Genomic DNA, 7,060 nt, shown 5'->3' with positions numbered 1-7,060 from the left:
TAATTCGATTCAATATAATTTGGTGCCAACAAATATTAAGTGGTACTAAGTAATGCTTAGTTGCTTAAATAATAAATTAATAAGTACGTAACCAAATGAATTTGTAATTAGTACTAATTAGAATTTAGGCGTAAGTACCGATACAATACTTTATAGTACTGAAGGATCGGAAATGGATTTCTTATTAGGTAATGTATAAAATATATATAGCTAATACTTCGTATAAGTATTTGCCATTGAAAAGGTAATTATTTAATTAAAATTATACTCTTATATGATTTGTGAAGGTATAATGTAGTTAATGAGTAATGACAAAATAGACACCAACAAAGTGTTGGATACTTGGATTACTTGTTAAGGTTCTTGCCTCAAATCCTAAAGATTTGGGGTTCGAATCTTACCAAGTGAGAGTACTTGGAGGGTAGGGATTCTCTTACCTCCTTTACCAATTAAAATTTCTTTGACAAAATAGCCTAATTTTATTTGAATGATTTATTGAATTTGTATGGTAAATTTTACTCCTTAGGGCATGCTTGGATCGAGGGAAATGTATTACTAGGGTAATAATAATCAAACTAAGCAAAATGAAAGTAAATAGAGAAGGAGGAGATAGTGATGGTGTGCTTGTAAGAAAAAATATGTAGTGATGGTGAGATATGAGGTGAAGAAAGAGGCTCATTTTTAGGGGAAATAGTTACACTATTAAGGGAGTGTGTAACTATTACCCTTACAATGAGGGTAATAATGGAACAACTACATTATGTCATTTGTAAATATCATACCTCCTACAACAATACGTCTAATTATTTATGTTTTTTCAATTTTAATTTTTATTACTCCTCAGTCCCTTACTATATTACCTGTATACGTGTACTCGTCTGCTCTATCCATTTAGTTTACGCATATGGAGTATTACTATTTAATTGCAATCATTACAACTTAACAAAAAGTGGCAGGGACAATCTACCCTAGCCCTACCAATAATACCATTATTTCTGTAAAAATAATTGAATTGATCTCTAGACTAGTGTTTGTTGCCTTTTTATTTTATTATTTGTAATATTTTATTGTTTTCATTTTATGTGATTGATGTGAATAATTGAAATAGTTATGTTTTTTTTTTTTTTTTTTTTTTTTTTTAAATAATTGTCTTATTTTGGATTCGATTTATTAAAACTATCATGGTTTGAAGAATGGGAATTTTTTTAAACTAAGATGATGCCCATTTTTGCTAATATATCGTGCTAAAATTAATGATCAGCCATATTATATAAGCTGAACGTGGCCTCTTAACGTACCACATACCCTTACCTTTGTTAATAATCATATATACAGACATACTTTATAGTCCTATATATATATACTCCGTAAGTCCATTTGCATAAATAAATATTTTGTAAGAAATATAAACGTTGAAGCAATATAATGGCACCTACTCATAAGCCGGTGCAGGATATAATACAAAGTGGCGGTGTGCCAAAATGCTACATACAGCACAAGGATGACTACCAAGCTGCTAATAGCAATGGCCTTCCACCTTTGATGGATGCTCCGACGATCGATTTCTCTCTCCTCTCTTCGTCGTCTTACCCAGATGACGAGCTTGCAAACCTTCGCATCGCTCTGCTCTTACTTCTTGGGGTTGTGTTCAGGTTTGTTTGCCCTTCCTTTAATCTCATAACCTGCACTTATGCTATATATTGAAATTTTTATAGTAGTCATCTTTAAAATGACTATTACTATACTCAATTTTCATTGGTCGATTTTTGATTTATGTTTAGAATCCTCTAGGCGACTTTCCATCCAATTACCACTTTAATCACCTTAATTAATAGTATTATTTTGTGGGTGTATGTTATAGCTAGTGATTCATGGCATGCCACTTTCATTGCTAGTCGAGGTACGAGAAATGAGCAAGCAGTTCTTCAAACTACCTCTTGAAGAAAAGGAAAAGTACTCCTCCAAAGGAGATGACTTATTGGAAGGTTATGGAAATACAAATGCTGTTCAACGTGGAAGTCTCAATTGGAATGATAAGCTTCATCTCCAAGTTTATCCCTAGGACGATCGCCAACTTCAATTTTGGCCCGAAATCCCCAACAATTAAGGTAACATTTTATGAATGGATTTTTATTTTTTTTGAGGAATTTCTATGAATGGATTTGGTAGCTAGGGTTCATGTCCTATTCACTTCACCTTAAAAAAAAAAATTTACTAAAAATAATTCCGACTGAATAGAAATAAATACAGTTTTGAAAAATAAGTTCAGTCAAGCAAACATAATTTCAGTTTAGTAAAAATCAATTCAGTTCAATAAAAATCAGTAACTCCAAAATAGTAATATAATAGGGTATCAGTAAAATAATTTCAATTCAGCAACAATAATTTCTCTTCAGCAAAAATAAGGTGAAGTGAACAGGGCCTAAGTTTGTATCTAGGTGGTGTTATCATATGCCAAAGATATTATTTAAGGTAGAAAATGGTTTGTATAAATTATTTTTAACAATTTCATAAATTGATAACTACTAGTAAATAAATTACAGGACAATCTTGGATGAATATTCAAAAGGGAACCGGATGATACTAGAGATGCTCTTAAAAGCCATGGCAAGTTCCTTGAATATAGAAGACAAGAGTTTTCTTGAATTATGGGGAGATGAAAATAAAGATATGACATTTGCACGATTCAACTTCTACCCTCGATGCCCGATGTCGGATCAAGTTGTTGGACTTAAACCTCATGGAGATGGAACATACATTACCATGCTCTTGCTAGACAAAGAGGTTGAAGGTCTTCAAGTCAACAAAGACAATACTTGGTTTCGTGTTCCTATCATTCCTCAAGCCCTCACCATTCTTGTTGGTGATCAAATGGAGGTAATAATCTCTTTTTTCGTATTAATTTACTTTTTTCGTTTAAAATTAAAAACACACATGAGATTCAAGTATGTTGTTTATATTTGCAAATAACAAGTAACGATATTTTTAAAAGTCCGACCCATAAGATAGTGGTAAACCCACAATATGATCGGATCTCCTTAGCCATGCTTTTCAAGCCAAGTAGGGAAAAAAAATCGGGCCACTAGATAAACTAGTTGATGAAGAGAGGCCTCAATTATATAAGAGGCTTAAGGATTATAGCCAATTTTACAGTCAATGCATTCCTCCATTAGGGCAAAGGCCTACAAGTAAAGTCAAGATTAATCATCACTAAAATTTTCTAGATGAGTTGTGTGCTTGTATTTTGGGCTTTTACCAAATGTAGACTATAGATTTGTAGTGGATCCAAATACATTGTAATGGGCCTAATGGGTACTAGACAATTCCCAATTTCTCCCACCCCCTTATATGCATTGAATTTTTTTTTTAAACAATATTGAATATTTTTTTTTTTTTTATGGAATAAGGACTTGTTTGGTTGCACAAAGAAAAAGAGGGAAGTGAAAAATTATGGGAATTTGAAAATGACAGGGTTGTTTGGTTGACAATAAAAAAGTATAAATGAGAGAATTGCAAATTCATGAGAATCGTGACTTCCCACAAAACATGGGAAGTTAATTACCCAACTCCCCCTTGGTAAGTCAAAATTCTCATGATTTACAACTTCCTTCATGTCAACCGAACAACTTTATGCAATTTCCATGAATTTGATGTAGGAATTTAATTCTCATGAAATATAAATTTCTATGGGAAGTAAATTCCCATAGCAACCAAATCACACTTAAGTATTAGGTTATTCTTGCTCGGTATATTTTGAGTTGGTGATGTAGTGTGGATAAGGAAAAAGTTAAAATTCTATATTTGATTTGCCTTTCCAAAGAATTGCAACATACATTTGGAGTTTACATACGAGCATGCCTTTTGATACATCATGTTTCATACCGTTAATAATTTAATACTATCTTGAGTGGTTATTGTTTAGGGTAAAAATTACCCATGACAAATGGACCAATCCGGACCTGCCACGTGTCCACCACGTGGGCCAATCAGCGTCCGCCATTTGTCACCCTAAGAGGTCCAACATGGACTAATCAGGCCACGCCACGTGGCCTCCCATATGCCAAATAGGCAAAATGGCCACCAAGGCCCAAAGTCCGAGAGAAGCCCAATTTTCCCTGGTTAACCTAAACCTAGGATTGACACGCTTCTCAAGACTATAAATACTTAATTAATCCTCATTAAAGGGGATTCAACAATTGATGACTCTCACCTAGAGAAGTCTAAACACATTGATCACTCCTCCCCTAGAGGAACCAGATCTCCCACCTTTACTTTCCGCATTTATTACTCCTCAAACAAGTACTAACTTGACCGTTGGAGGCGGAGCTCCCACCACAAGGAGTCTCCGTTGTTTTGCAGGTACAGGCGCAAGGATACCAGTCCCGGAATTGTAACTCTCCCGCAGGACATCAGAAAACCCCGAAACATTTTGGCGCCGTCTGTGGGGAGAGTACTTCTGAGATGGCACCCACGTTTGTACCGGCTCCTGAAGAGAGACGTCCCCTGGACGATCCTCTAGTTCATTCGGATCACGATACTGAGAATGAATTTGAAGTTGAAGCTCACACAGCTTCAGACGGGACCCTAAGGGCCCGACGTACCCGTCATACCGAAAGGAGGGAACGAGAACATCTTCAAACTGGAAGCGAGCCAGTAGGCGCACCGCCTGTTCGGCAGCAGCCAACTGATGGGTCTGCTCCCATCACAAGGAACGAACTCATGACCTTCATGAGGGACTTCAAGGGAGAAATTCAAGAGTTGATCAACAAGAAGCCGCCTGCTCTGGACAAGGAGCAGTCGGCTAAGAAACCCTCCACTTCATGGAAGAGGAAGCCAGTTCAAGGGCGAGAGGCGACCCCTCATCCTAAATCTAGGAAGTGGGAGCCACCTGCCCTTGATTTCACGAAATACCGTTTTCCTACTCCAGGAAATAGGAAACCTGTTCGTCATATTCAGGCGGACGGGTCGAGGAAAACATACACAGACGCTCGGCTACTGTTAGAGCAGAAGAAGAGTGACCGATTGTCAGAGTCGGCCTCTACTTCAAACTTCCAAGACAGTCTGCGAATTACCTCGATGAGGCATACTCAGTCGTATCATGAGGGTCAGTCAGGCGGCACCTCCCGTCAGTCCGGCTTTCATAGCGACCAGGCGGTACCAAATTTACCGTTTGTACCGCAACAACAATATTTTTTACAGCCACCTCCGTTTGGTGGACATGCAGCAAAAAATGTCCAACCTATGGACTGGCAGCTACGGTTGCTTAGACTTGGTGAACAGCCGTCGGCCTTCTCCAAGGAAATTACTGAAGCCGCTCAGCCGACCAAAGTGAAAAATGTATTAGTAGGCGCCTATTACGGCACTACTAACCCAGAAGACCATCTGATGGCATTCACCAACCTGATGTACCTTCAAGGGTTGGATGATCCCACTTGGTGCAAGTGTTTCCCAGCGACTCTCAAAGGAATCGCACAACAATGGTTCGGCAACCTGCCGACTGGTTGTGTAAATAACTTCAAGACGCTTGCTTACTGATTCACCTCCAACTTCGCCATGAACATCCCTGCGAAGAAGACGACCCTTGATTTAGGAACAATTCAGCAGGGCGAGAAGGAGGGGCTTCGTTCTTACATCAGGCGATTTAACCTGATGAGAATACAGATTCAAGGGTTACCGGATGAAGTAGCCTATACTGACTTTTTCAGAGGTCTCAAAGACGGGTCGACCTTCAAATTTGATTTGGTCTGAAAGAGGGTGGCGACTCTTCAAGAGGCCTTGATTGAAGCGGAAGCCTATATACAGGCGACTGATCTTTGTAGTACGGTAAAACAGTCAGACGGGAAAAGGTCCGACAAAAGAGAAGGACGACAGAAGCAGTCGTCAAACAAAGACGAGAAGAGAAAAGAAGTCTGGGCAACTGATTCCTCTAAACAGCCATCCCAGAAGAAGAAAAAAGAATTCAAACCATACTCCCCAAAGTATGTGTTTAACAAGGATAGCCAATTTATCCTAAAGGAAATCAAGGGACGGATCTCAATTGAGAAGCCGGTCCCCATGAAGGGTTCTGCAAACAATCGGAACCAAGAAAAATTCTGTGATTATCATGAAGATGTTGGTCATCACACCAATGAATGCATCAGTCTCATGCGGTATCTGGACCGCCTGGCTGAGCAAGGTGACCTTGACACTTATGTCAAGAAATCTACGGGGAACACTTCCTCGAAAAAGCAGTCGACCAAAAAGAATCAACAGGCCGACATCTCCGATACAGATGATGCAGTCGTCTACACCATTGCAGGCGGCTTCTCAGGAGGCGGCCCCACTATTAGGGGCAACAAAGACAATATCAGACGGTTAGATGTAAATTCCGTTCACCAAGAACGGCCCTCCAAATATTCATTTCCTGAGATTGTCATCACTGAAGAAGATCTAGGAGGGGTAAGAGGGCCGCATGACGACCCTATCGTTATTGAATGTAAAGTGGCCAACCAGAGAGTTGGCCGAATCCTCATAGATACCGGAAGCTCCTCAGATCTCATCAGTAGCAAATGTCTGTCGAAACTAAAATATCAGACTGATTGCATACATCCGGCATCCACAGCGAACACATCAAGCAATGCGTGAGGTGATATGGGTCTTCATGTTTTGTAATGAGGGCCGAGTCTTGAATCACTTTGGTCTAAATAATGCCCAACACGATCAAAACATAATTAAAACAAGCGGCAAGCTGATCATACGACATCATGTGGCCGAATAAAATTTTGAAAGTTAGCTCCATTGAGAAGAGCAGCTCGACATCCTTACCAAAGCACCATGTAAGCTCAAAATGAGTGCCTTTTGAAATTTCATAGTATCATGGGTAAACATCAAGAATCAAACGACACATTGCTATTGTTTGTAAAGAAACAACCACCATGTGTATGCACGCAACAACAAGTCCCTTGTATGTCTATAGACAGCCGGCCTAGTCCTAGCAACACAGCAAGGAGGCGGCTCTAAAACACATCCGGCTTGGCTGAGTTCAGATGGTCGAAGCATTCGAGAGCAGGCGGCATCTAGG

General features: G+C 39.1%; 1 pseudogene; it reads left to right on the top strand.

Moving 5' to 3' along the window:
* The first annotated feature begins 1,425 nt into the window (after positions 1-1,425).
* On the top strand, positions 1,426-3,672 carry LOC110725778 (annotated as a pseudogene).
* The last annotated feature ends 3,388 nt before the right edge of the window (positions 3,673-7,060 follow it).

This window comes from Chenopodium quinoa, unplaced genomic scaffold, assembly GCF_001683475.1.
Source record: "Chenopodium quinoa cultivar QQ74 unplaced genomic scaffold, ASM168347v1, whole genome shotgun sequence".
In the NCBI taxonomy this organism is placed as follows: Eukaryota; Viridiplantae; Streptophyta; class Magnoliopsida; order Caryophyllales; family Amaranthaceae; genus Chenopodium; species Chenopodium quinoa.
Note: the sequence above shows the minus strand (reverse complement) of the source record. Positions and strands in the feature narration are given on the sequence as shown.